The 13321-nt window shown below is 50.9% G+C and overlaps 1 protein-coding gene across 1 annotated transcript in view; it reads left to right on the plus strand.

The window, feature by feature from the left end:
- Positions 1-13321, plus strand: part of LOC146857923 (voltage-gated delayed rectifier potassium channel KCNH8-like) — a 1483167-nt gene that overhangs the window by 212708 nt on the left and 1257138 nt on the right. The window lies entirely within an intron of this gene.

Consider the following 13321-nt stretch of genomic DNA (forward strand, 5'->3'; position numbering starts at 1 on the left):
GGCCTCTGGGATCCCCACAATTGGGCAATATCACGCTTGGCTACCATATACCCCAGAGTCACCCACCACGTCTGCGGCACCGAATAGTCGGTAGGCTCCCACACATTCAACAGGCATCTCCTCGCTTCGGGCAACAGCGCCACATGCGTAACCACTCGCAGCACCTCATGCACACCACGCCAGAACCCCTCCACCTCCGGGCACTCCCACAGGATATGCAGAAAAGTCCCCAACGCACCACACCCACGCTTACACAGACCGTCCTCAGCATAGCCCATACGCAGGAGCTTTGGCCCCGTCATGTAGACCCTGTGGAGTATCTTGAGCTGGACGAAACGAAGGCGAGCTGGTATGGCCACCTCTTTCGGGGAGGCCACCGCGGAGGTCCAGTCCTCGTCGTCCAGCTCCAGCCCGTCGGCTACCCAAGCCCCACGAAGGGCAGTCAACAAGTCTGAGCGGTCGTTGATCAGTTTTTTGTAGATCAGTGAGATCGTGCTGTCCGGGATGTGTCCATCCAGCACTCTATCCTCCAGGGGGGAACACTCCGGGATGGAGGCAACGTCCGGAAAGACGGAGCCCAGCGCATGACGGACCTGCAAATACCGAAAGTACTCGCTGCCCTGCAACTGAAATAACGTCTGCAGCATCTCGAACGTTTTAAATCCTCCCCTCGTCCAGAGATCCCCCACTTTGCTAATGCCTATTATGTCCCACTTCTCAAAGCCCTTCGAGGTCCACAAGGAGCCCAACCGCTCAGACGCGTATAGTGGTGACGCCCGGGTCAAACGATCCTTCCACCCCATAGCTGCATTGGCCGCATGCCACACTCGCACCATGACACGCGTGGGACCCGTTAGGCGAGCGTCGGGCGCGCTAGAATAGAGCGCTCGATTATGGTCACCACCTGGAAGGAGCATCCTATCCATTTCAAATGCCGGGTTTAAGGCGGGCATCTTCCAGCGCTGGGACGCTCAAGGGCAGCCATGCGCTTTAGAAATCTCCTTACATTACATACATACATTACATTACATTACATATAGGCCCTGATTAATCGCAGCTAGCTGGGAGGCCCAATAGTACCGTTTGATATCCGGAAGGGCAATCCCCCCATCATAGCATGGGAGCATCAGCTTCGCCAGGGCAATACGTGGCCTCCCGTCCCAGAACAGGCGGCGCTGCAAACTCTCCACTTCGCGGAAGTAGCGCGCTGGGACGAGGTCCATAGTGTTCTGCAACGCATACAGGAAACGCGGCAGCGACATCATTTTAAACAATGCCGCCCGGCCGAGCGGCGAAAGCGGCAAACGCCGCCAGCGCGCGACATCCTCTTTCAGACGCTGGAGGGGGGGAAGCAAGTTCCGATCATACCGAGCCTCCGGGTCCAGCGTAATGAAGATACCCAGGTACCTAAATCCCTGCGGGGCGACCTGGATCGGACAGCCCCGCGGGAGGATAGGAGCCTCCCCGGAGAGAACGTACACACACGATTTAGCCCAGTTGATGACAAGACCGGAGTTACGACCGAATGAATGCAAAACATCAACCAGTACTATGAGTGATTTACGTGGGGAAGCTAGGTACAAAAGGATGTCGTCAGCGTATAGGGATACGCGGTCCTCATACTCGGGGGTCCAGCGGAGACCACGGATGGAAGGCTCCCACCGCAGCCACTCCGCCAGGGGCTCCAAGGCAAGTGCAAAGAGGAGCGGCGATAAGGGGCAGCCCTGCCGCGTGCCCCGGCCCAGCTCGAACGGAGCCGATACTCTTCCGTTCACCACCACCTGCGCCAATGGGCCCGAATACAGCAATTTGACCCAACTGATGAACCCTGGGCCAAATCCAAACTTCGCAAGCATCGCCCAGATGTATGGCCACTCAAGCGTGTCAAACGCCATGGTGGCGTCTAAGGACGCCAAAATGGCCGGCTCCCGTATAAACGGGACACGTGCGAGCACACCGTGCAAGCGCCGCAGATTAAGGGCTGTGTTGCAATGAGGAATAAAGCCGGACTGGTCCTGATGAACCAAATCGCCCACCACGCCGACCAGCCGATTGGCCAGTACCTTGGCGAGAATCTTGGGCTCCGCATTCAGTAGTGAAATGGGCCGATAGGATGTAACCCGGTCCCGAGGTCTCCCCTCCTTGTGAATGACCACGATTGTAGCCAGACGCTGGTCCAGCGGGAGGGAGCCCACCGAGTGTGCCGCCAGGAACATAGCCCGGAGGTGGGGTGCCAGCGTATCCGGTCGCAACTTGTACAACTCGATAGGGAGACCATTCGGACCCATGGCCTTGCCGGAAGCGACCGAGCGTATGGCGAGGGCGATTTCGTCGGAGGTGGGGGCGGCATCCAGCAAAACCCTGTCATCCCCGGAAAGGGACGGCAGCGCGATATCCCTGAGCAGGGCACGGGAATCCTCTTCCGAGCAGGGAGACACCGGGGAATACACCCCACGGAAATAATCCGCGAAACAGGAGACGATTTCTTCTGGCTCAGTTACACACACACCATCCATTTTCTCAATCAGCGGGACCACACGATTCGCTCTCTCTTTTTTGTCCAACCACGCTATCAGTTTACCAGCCTTATCACCCACATCATACAGTCGCCCCTGTTGCTCTCTACTGAGGCCCCTGGCCGCCTCCGTGACGAGGGCCCTATAGGCCGCTTGCTTGAGTTGGAGGACATGTAATGCGGCATCCGTCACCCCACCTTCTAAATTACCCTCCAACTCGGCTATTTCAGCCTCCATCCGGGTCACCTCCTCCCGCTCGCGCCTCCGGGCGTGGGAAATAAGGGATAGGGCTTCCCCTCGGAGTACTGCCTTGAAGGCCTCCCACAGCGGTACAGCCGAAGGCACGGACCCCACATTCTCATCAAAATATCGCTGAAGGGATTTAATCAATTCAGCGCGAATGGTGGGGTCGCGCAGGTACCAAGGATTGATTGGGACAACCCTACCCTCACCCCTTGGAAAGACATCAAAGTGCAGTAGGAGCGGGGAGTGGTCCGAAATACCCCGTGGCAAATGGCGCACCTCTCCCACCCTCCCAACATAGGCCGCCGGGACAAGGACATAGTCTAGTCGTGAGAGACTACCATGGGCTCCCGAGTGGAAAGTGTACTGCAGCTGCGTGGGGTGTTTTAAACGCCAGCAGTCCACTAACCCAAATGTATCCAGGAGGCCGGGTAGCCACGCCTGTGCCCGGGGGAGGTCCCTAGGGGGGTGACGATCCACAGTCCCAGATACCACCGCATTGAAATCTCCCCCCACAACTAAAAGCCCCCCCGGAAGGCCAAGGAGAAGGCGCCCCAGGTCTGTAAAGGTGGTCGACTGCAGCCCCGGTGGGATGTATACTTACACAAAGACAACCACTTTGCCCTCCAGTCTTCCCACCAAGACCGTGTAACGTCCCCTGTCATCGTGGAGCACCTCATCAATCTCCAACGGGAGCGAGTTCCTCACCATGATGCCCACACCCCTTGAGCCAGACGTAAAGCCCGAGTGAGCCACTAGGCGATAGCCACGCCGATTCATGGCGCAGAAGGAGTTGCCAATGAGGTGTGTCTCCTGCAGAAAGACTACATCGGGCGAGATTCGCTTCAAAAACTGCAGGACCACACCTCGTTTGATCCTGTCCCCCAGCCCATTCACATTCCAAGACAACAAAGTTAATTCCCTACCCCCCATCATACACAGAAGCCATCATTCGTCCCCCGGAGAGCACTTTAGAACTAACACAAAAGTACGTTTGCCTTTTGATAAAAACGAACAACACCCCATCCCTACCCACCCACCCCAACAGAACTCCCCCCTCCCTGCACCCCTGCATGAGCCCGAACAGCCCCCCCAACGTGCAGTGTGCCTGTCGCCCCATATATAGTTAAACTAACTAGACCCCCTAGAGGAGGAGGGAGAACCCCCAATAGACCCAACACAACCTCCATAGGAGGGGAACTTACAAAGACTGACGCAGAATCGAAAGTGGCATCATTTTCGTCCAGAGTGAGGCCCAATGTTAAACCCTCAGTCCCGATCCAGGGTGCCGTCTCCCCCCGCCGCCCCCCCCCCCCCACCCCCCCGATCACGATCCCCGGACAGAGTATCCAGCCAGTCCCCGGCCGCTTCGGGACGATCAAAGAAGTGCGTGCGACCATCCACCTCCACTCGCAGCTTGGCTGGGAAGAGCATGGCGTATTTGAGGTTTAGGTCCCGAAGACGGCGTTTGACGCCTAGGAAGCTCAGTCTCTGCTTCTGGACCGCTGGGGTGAAATCAGGGTAAAAATTTACCTCCATATTGTCAAACTTGACCGGTCCATGCAGTCTGGAGGTTTGCAGGATAGCGTCTCTGTCCCGAAAATTGAAAATCCGGGCAATGAGAGGTCTCGGAGGGGCTCCGACCTTCGGCCTTCCCCCGGATAAACAAACTTAAAGAAGACATAAGGTAAAATTCTTAAATTTGCCCATAAAATAAGAAATTAATGTTACAAATGCTTGAAGATACTAGCCTTCCATCTTTCTATGCAAACAGATCCGTGATGAAATCTAAGCGCTGAGTAGTGGACTCAGTTTGGACAAGAGGGATCGGGATTCACTGATTTCTTTATAATTGTGAGTTTGATAACCAAAATAAATATGGTCTAGTAAATAGTAACTGTCTTAAATCACCAGTGTAGTGAGGACAGCTTGTTAGAGTGCCCTTATCTCAAAACAATATAAATGAACTGCTCTATCTGGGCATCTCTTAGGACATTGTGAGAATTGTTTTAAATCTTACTTGGATAAATAGCATTAGCATTTACAGGTGACGGTGTGAGAGAATGTGTGTGTTCTATGTGTCTAAGGATAAATGATGAGTTAGGGTCATCGAAGTATATCAAATACTGTTTGTGGTAATGTACCAGGGGAGTCACTTATACTTTTCCGTTGTACATTTTTTTCAGATTTTAAATTTATTAAAATTGGGATCTACAACTAATCCTGAGGAAGGTGTTGGCTGTATACTGTGGCCTACCGAAACGCGTCGATGCTCTAATATAAGGAAATCGTTTGAAATTTGTATTGATAATGGTTCTGTGCCAAGCATATTGTGGTTGAAATGTATTGTGGTTAGAACTGATTTATCTGTGAGCTAACGATTTCCTTTGTCTGAGTAGGAGTATTTGTCCTGTTCTCTTTTTCCCAATTTTCTGTTTTACATGTATATTGATTGTGATTCATTTCATTTTTTGTATATGATTTTTAAGAAAGTTTTAACTCTTGTTTTAACATTTGGTAAATTGTTTACCTTTTTATGTATATGTACAACATTTGGCTTGATGTGACAACCTTTGATTAATTTGAAATAAATTTGCTACTAAGTAATTGGTTTGCTTCGTTGATGCCATATCTCATCCTGTTTGTGTGAAATCTGTATGTTTGAATGACGGTTGGTATCCATAGATCCAAGGGAGATCTTTCTTTTTGACTACGGTTTATGACCAGTCCCCCAGACCATTCTCCTGAGGCAGCACATTCCTATGCTAGACCTTAGAAGGCCCCGCAAATCCGGAAAAGCCCTGGTGTCTTAACACCAGCAGGTGGACCCTAGCAGTGGCAAGTGTGGGTTAACCTTGAAGGCCTGTCCACCACAATCTATGCTAAAGTTCACCTCCAGTCTTGCAGGCAGGCCTATGAAGTAGCAGACCCTAGAGCAACACTGTGGTCACAGGACCCCTGAGAAGAGCTGGCTCTAGGGCAGTGCGACCGGTGTGACCGCAACGGGTGCTGACTTTGAGTGGGGGCGTTGTACATTATGGGTTTAAAAGCACTTGCTGCCTCCTTCCTGGCCTACAGCAATTTTCGGCAATAATAAAAATGTCATGATAACTCCGGTGAATAAATGTCTTCCTAGAGCGAGATCGGAGTTTTGTCTAGTGGAAGGTTTGACTCATGGAAAGATAGGGTTTATGTGCCTGCTGCTAAGAACATGTAACATGCCCATCACAAAGAGCACATATTGTAAATAGGTCAGTGGGTTATTGCTTTTGTCAGTGAGATCCTTTTGCTACTTGCAGTTTATAGGTTAAAATCCTAACAAAGAACAGTGAGCTATTAACTTTCATCTTAGAGCTGCAAGGTATAAAATAGAGCTTTATGGGTTTTTTCCCAAAGCCTTTGATTATCCTAATGTTGCAAAAAGTGTTCATTGGGATAGAAATCAATAATGATTATTAAAGTGAACTCCCAAACATGGTATTAAGTTTTAAATTCTGAATTTGTGTTTCTCCAGATCAATCACTATTAAACTATACTGCCTACTAATATGGTTGTCATGTGACTCCTACACCTTGTAGTCCTTTTTCATATGTAACATTTCCCATACAGTGATTTACAGACGTAAAATTGATTGTCTCTGTGTATATTGCTGACGACAGAAAATCCATGGCTCGGAAACAAATGGCTTGTGCTTCCACTTTTAAGCATATTTGGGACATTCTGTGATTAGAAACATATCCCACCTTGTGAATTTATTTTAATGTCAATAACTCATATTAAACGTTAAATAATCATGTGTATCCATTGGTTGAATTACATAACATAATAAGCTGTAACTGGTCAGTGAAATGCCAAACAAATACTAAAGATTGGGATGTTTTGCCAATTCTGACCACACCTCTAACTCCGCCCACTGATCCAATCCTCAGGTTAATCCCGCCCTCTGATTCTCCGCCCGCAGTTCCCCTACTTTTTTTTCCCCACTTCGACCACTGCTCACAATAAATACTTGGTTAACAGTAAAAAAGCATGTGTGCAGAAGAGTTTGACTCCCAGAGCCAATGCTAGCTGTGGGTAAACCCGGGGCCTTCCACAACAGCCAGAGCGGAGGCCTCAGCCTCACTCCTGTAAATGGCGCTTCTGCTGGCGATCAGAGTGCGCGGATGTCAATGGCACTCTAATACCGGTGTCCAGGACAAATGCCACTTTTTGTGTGATCTTCCTCTCTATCCAGCTCTAAATAAGGCCCTAAATCTTCACTTTCAGAGGACATGCATGTCAGAAATGTTCCCAATATTCCTCTGGGCTGATCCACCTCTGTAGACATGTACTTTGAATGATGACAGCCCCTGAAGGGCATGCCAAGAGGGGTCTTTCGGGGCAGCTACCGAAAGCATTGGTCTGTCAATGGATTTGGGTTAAAGATCAATGACATGTAATACTGGTGAGTCCTAAGTATGTTAAAACGATAGAGCCGAGTGCATCAGTAGAAACACACTGCCACCTTCCAAACACAGCGGCCCAGGAGAGACACGCCGCAGTCAGCAGAATCGACAAACTGAGGCCGGCCTGCCTCCATCCACAGCCAGACAGAGGCATTGACTTGTCAAGGAGCATCCATCAGAGAAGCATCGTGAGCGGGAGAGTTATTCACTCAGAAAAAAGCGCTGCTGCAGGCACAGCGAATGTTCCAGAACAGAGTTTAATACCTTGTCAAAATCTGGCTTTTCGTCCGTTCGCTCATCTGCGGCAGCGAAGCATGGCTTCCAGCAGAATGGCGCGAGAAACATGGCTTCCAGAAGAATGGTGCGCGAAGCATGGCTTCCAGAAGAATGTCGCGCGAAACATGGCTTCCAGAAGAATGGCGCGCGAAGCATGGCTTCCAGAAGAATGGCGCGCGTGCGCCAAATGTTCTCCTGCCTCAGAATTAGGGAAGCAATTGCAACTTACTGGTGTCTGTTGTGAGTGGAAAAAATACCCAGCAATTGGGGTGCGGAACATTGCCTCCTCGTCCATCTTCCTTGGCCCAGTCCCAAGAGGCGGATCTAGCGTTTGGCGGATTGCGTTCACCCTGTCGGATGGAGGAGGACATTACCTCTGCCATACAAAGTGTCCTTTGATGACCACATTTAGAGATGTCCACCGGCTCCACAGACATCTCTTTTTAAGGACAGGAACGGCGGTCAAGGTGGTTCCTGTTAATCAGGGAAGGTTTGACAAATTACGCCATTAACCTTTACGACCGGCTGTCAAACTTTAAAAAAGTTTTTATTTTTTTTAAAGCAAACTCTTAAAGTTTGTTTTTGACAAACAAAAAGGAATTGATCTCTACAGCCTCAAAGTTTTCTCCCAGAGTGTGGGGGTCTCTTTAGTTTTCTTCTTGTCCGTCACTGCTAGGTTTTTCCTGCTGGCGAAAGACAGGAAAAAAAGGCAGAACACTGTCCTCCCTAGATAGAGTGGACGGTGTTATGTCATTCCTCTGATTGCCTCTGCTCTGTTGGGCAGTCAGAGGAGGTATTCAGATGATGGAACTAATGGGAGCTCCATCGACGGAATACTTAAGCTCTACCCATCTCTGTGAGAGACGAGAGCACCAAGGGTTTGGCAGGTTTATTACGTTTGTCCACCATCTCAAAGTGTGATTTACCTTGATCATGAGATAGAACTGCATACCTTACCCTGTAATCAAAACCTTTCATGCCAATATTTATAGATATGTATACTGTACCAACAAGGGTAAGCTCCTCCCCTTCCTGCCTCTATAGAAGGCCTCTTATACCCCTTCCTTTTCCTGATCTATACCAAAGCCAACCACTGTGAGTGGGACCGGTACAAAATCAGGGAGAGAAGGAATTCAGGGCTGTGACAAGGAAGGTCAAACTCGAGTAATGAAGATTAACACTTAGTAATCAAGGCAGATTTTTCTCCTCTGCACAGTTGTGAAACAGGTGATGCAGGGAGTTATCCTGGTAATTCAGTACATCTCATAGTTAACCCTGGGCGGACAACTACGCTACGCTCGCGAAGTTTGAGTAGTTTGTGCTACTAGGAGCTACGCAAATTGCACATAGCACAGTGCAAAATCGCGTAGCGTAGTTGGCATTTTTTGCTCGCTCGCGGTCCTCAACGTCAACTTGGCGACCGCGAGCGAGCAAAATGACATCCCAGCGAGACTTTTTCCTCGTTCGCGATCAGCACATCAAGCGTGGAAAATAAACCTCCTGGCGAGATTCTCAACGCGGGGAGGTCAGGTTTCTCGTTGCGAGTGGTCGCATATGCTCGCGACCACTCGTGATGAGAAACTATCAGTCCGCGTTCAGAAAGCTGCCGCTTGAGTAAAAATCTACTCGAGCAGCAGAAAACGACAGCTCGCACTGTGCAAGATGCCGTTTTCAATGATTGCACAGTGCGGACAAGCATCCGGCACTGTGCAATCATCGCAAACAGCGCACTACGCAGTTCGCGTACTGCTACACATATCTCGCGTAGTGCAAAGTGCACTTCGCGTAGCTACGCGTAGCGCTACTACGCGAACTATGCCCAGGGTTACTCATAGTCAGACTCGTCTTCAGCAGGTGTAAGTGTCTATGTTCCCAACGTTTTTCCGAACTTATCGTTCTGGAATCCTACCTCTTTCGGTCACTTGAGCAGTTTGTGCTTTTTTATGCTGGCAAACTAGGCACAAAGCATCACACACTAAGCTAGACCTAAGTGCTTTCATCAATATGTTGCAACCAAACTCAGTTGCAGACAGACATAATATTCATTTTAGGACAAAAATCGGACTCTGTCCTGACCAGACAGGCGTCTGCCAATTTGCAGGTCAAACAAGAACCTTTCTAGCCGGTGCATAACCCAGTGAGCAATACCCTGTCACGTAAATGTGCAGGGATAAAGGAACTAGTGCGCCATGGGTGAGGAACAAAGCACAAATGGTAGGGTCTAGAAGGATTCAATTGATCAGAGGATAATTGTTTACTAAAGTACTAAGCCGAAAGTGAGGACAAACATTCAAACGTGAGCACCAGAGCTTGTGCTCAAAGTTATTTTCGTCTGACTTTGAAGTGTTGAACCACGGGTCGGGGGAGGCACATTCGGACCCGATGGGGGCCTGGGGCAAACGCCGCCCGGAGGTGGGAGCCCTCCCCCCACCGCAACAAAGCCCGCGAAAGTGGGGGTGGACCATATTGGTCGCCCCCTAGGTAGCTGCTGGCACCCTCAATCAGGGGGCAAGGCGGCCAGCGGCCGTGGGAGTTAAGAAGGGTCGCAGGACCCCAGTTTGTATTCAAACCCCCCCTGACCAAGTACAGAATACCTGATGCTGAAGTTCGTCACGTGGTACAGCGAAGGATATCATGGATGCTCGCCGTGGGATCGAAGTATTTCCCTGGAAGCAGTCGAGCTCTGTTGCAGAGTAGCTGAAGAACGGACGAGCCGGCTGTAACTGGCGGGATCTGGTCTCGCCATTGACGTTCCCGACACGGCGTTGGAGTTGCAGGTGGAGCTCCAGCCGGGAGAAGTTACTGGTCCAGTGGAAAGTGGACTCCAGAGCCAGCGACAGCGGAATGGGAGGAGCTTTCCAGCCCTGCAAAAAATGATCAGATAAGTCTGCTGTGCCCCGGAAGCCTCCTTCCCCACTTGCCAGGAAGCCAAGGGGAAGGTGGGGCATCCTACAGCAGGAGAGCGTGAAGAGCAGATGCATCACGGGGCACGATCAGCCTCAGCGGTGCCGCGATCTAGGGGGAAAAAACTCTTGGCAGCACTGGAGTAACCAGGAGAGCGGGTTAACAAGTAAGCAGAGACGCAGGGCACTGTAAGACGCAAACTGTGCCTCAATGCATCACCGGAAGGCTCGCGGAGTGGCGGGGCAAGTGAGGCACCGGGCTCCCTAAGTTTTTTCACGCTGTATGCATCAGTGGCCTAATGAAGAAGGCCTAATGAATAAGGCACTGGCCCTTTAAAGCAAGGTTTGTGGCTCATATCCTCAGTGGTCTTTGGAATAATGGGGTCAGAATAAAGAAAGGGGAAAAACAACCAAGACCGGCATGCCGTCTCTGTAGCTTCACCATCTCCCCCCTTTTTTTAAAAGACACAGACGCTTCTCCTACCTGATAAGGAGTAACAGCTGCTCAGAACAATGACCGGGAGATACGTGGCAGAAGGGGCAAACGGATCCCGGCGTGCTTGGCAAAGGTAGGGCGACCTCACCACCGGAGGTTTCATCTTGCTCAGACACCGAAAGGACTGGCAGCGGCGATGAGGGGTCTGTGGCCAGCACGGTGGCCCCTCGGGGGTCATGTAGCGGGTGGATTTACAAGGCCAACATCGATGATGGTAAGCCTCATGCACAAAGCGAAGGGGGCGGGCAACATGGTAAAAGGCAAGCTGGTCCAGCGAAAGGGAGCCAAGGCAAATAGTAAACTTTGGGACCCAGCTAGGGGTAAACAATCTGGCAATGTGTTGGCCGTGGCCCCTTCAGCCCCCTTGGCTGACAAACCAGGGAGGGGATTATCAAGATTTCCAGGGTGAGGCATGGGGGCAGAGGCAGGCACACCCCGCAGCGTGGGTGCCTTGGTTGCAATCACCTGGGCCGGGATCCCCATTTGGGGAAGTACCCCAAATGTATACAGAAATCACTGGGGAAGGCCAGGGGCCAAAGCACAGAGCAAAGAGTAAAAGAGACCCAAAGGAGAAAGCAGGTGATAGGCGGGAAAGCCTAAAAGGGGAGTAAAGGAGTGCAGACGCAGGGCCCGAGGGGACCGCACAGGGTGAAAAAACAGCACCAGAGGGTAGCAACCCAGCGAAGGCCGGGGTAGGGGAGGGCCAGGACCCAGGGGGCAAACCGGCAAGCGAATACATACGCCCCTCCCCTGGGGACCCGCCCACCACCACAAAACTCCTAGGCTCAGCTAACTTTATCCCGCTAGCAGTAGAAGAAAGGATTTGGCATAAGGAATATATAGATATTTTCTTGTTGCTGGAAGTGAGCTAAGCAGGCTTATACCTGACAACGCAGGGGAAAAAAGATGAGGAAAGGAGGTATAGATGCAAGCCCAGGGTAGACAGAACTTTGGAAAACTGGTTAAGGGCCTTCAGGACGCTGGCATGCGTATTCATTGAGAAGTTTCCCCAGAGTGCGGCAGCGCTAATCTTATACGAGCAGAAGGTGCATGAAGCGCAGTAAAAGTACCAATGGGTGCTTGGTTGAGATACAATGGAGGCTTTAGGGAAAAGATGCAGACATGGCCAGTGATGGAGTGGTATTGCCAGGACATGGAAGGTTTTACGACCCACATGGTGGTGGCAGGGAAAGGCTCAGCACGCGCAATTCCAATTTTCCTTCCCCAGGGTTCAAAGGGAGATATGAAGGTCAGGGGCAAGGTTCCAAGGGGAAAGGCCAATATGGTGGCAAGGCAGGAAAAGCCTGTGCGGTGACATGTTGGAAGTATGACAAAGCTGAATGTAAATGGGGGAGCGCCTGTAGGTTTAAGCATAGCTGTGGGACCTGTGGAGGAGACCATCCTGCGGCGCAATGCAGACAGTTGCAAGGGACAGGTGCCAGCAACGATAAAGGTGGGGAAAGGGAAGTTAGGGGACCTCCACTGCCCACGCCCATAAAAACAAGTAGACTGATTGCATTACTAAGTAATTATCCCAAAAAGGCCGACACACAACAATTGGCAAAAGAGTTCATGGCGGGTTTTCCCATCCCTTACAAGGCCCGGTGGTTGCACGGGAAAACCGCAGCTTGAATTTAATACGAGACACCCTGAAGCGGCTAGGCAGAAGGTAAACAAGGAAGTCCAGCTAGCTAGAGTAGCCGACCCTTTCCCTTGTCCCCCACTACAAAACTTGATGGTTTCCCTATTGGGCGTGGTATCCAAAAAAGAAGCAGGGAAGTAAGTTCAGCTGGTACACCACCTGTCACATTCCCACTGGGACTCCATCAATGACTGGTTGGATCAGGGTAGCTGCTCAGTAGCATATGCATCTGTGGATGATGCAGTAGAACAGATCAGGCAAGCAGGGAAAGGGGCACTGTTGGCAAAAACAGACATAGAGTCAGATTTCCGTCTATTGCCGGTGCACCCAGACAGTTACCACCTCCTCGGTTTTCAGCTGGAGGGGGAATATTACTACGTCAAATGTCTGCCAATGGGCTGTTCATATCATGTCTGTATTTTAAATCCTTTAGCGGTTTTTTGGAATAGGAGCTCGGGATACTTCACCCACACAGGGGAGGGTCAACTACTTAGATGACTTCCTATTCATTGGTAAGGTAGGAACAGGGGAGTGTGCAAACCTCCCCCGCCTCTTTGTGGGCTCGGCACAGGAGTTCAGAATCCCCCCTTGCGCAAGAAAAAACCGAGGGCCCAACCACCAAATTGTCCTTTCTCCGGATAGAATAAGACTCGGTGGCTGGGACCTGCAAACTACCACTAGAAAAGGTGGATGAGCTACGCCAAATCATACGGCAGCTACGGCAACGCTAGGCGAAATGTAGCAGCTGGTGGGGAAATTAAACTTCGCCACAAGAGTGGTCCCCACGGGCCACCCCTTTA

This window comes from Triturus cristatus, chromosome 3_2 (genome assembly GCF_964204655.1).
Source record: "Triturus cristatus chromosome 3_2, aTriCri1.1, whole genome shotgun sequence".
In the NCBI taxonomy this organism is placed as follows: Eukaryota; Metazoa; Chordata; class Amphibia; order Caudata; family Salamandridae; genus Triturus; species Triturus cristatus.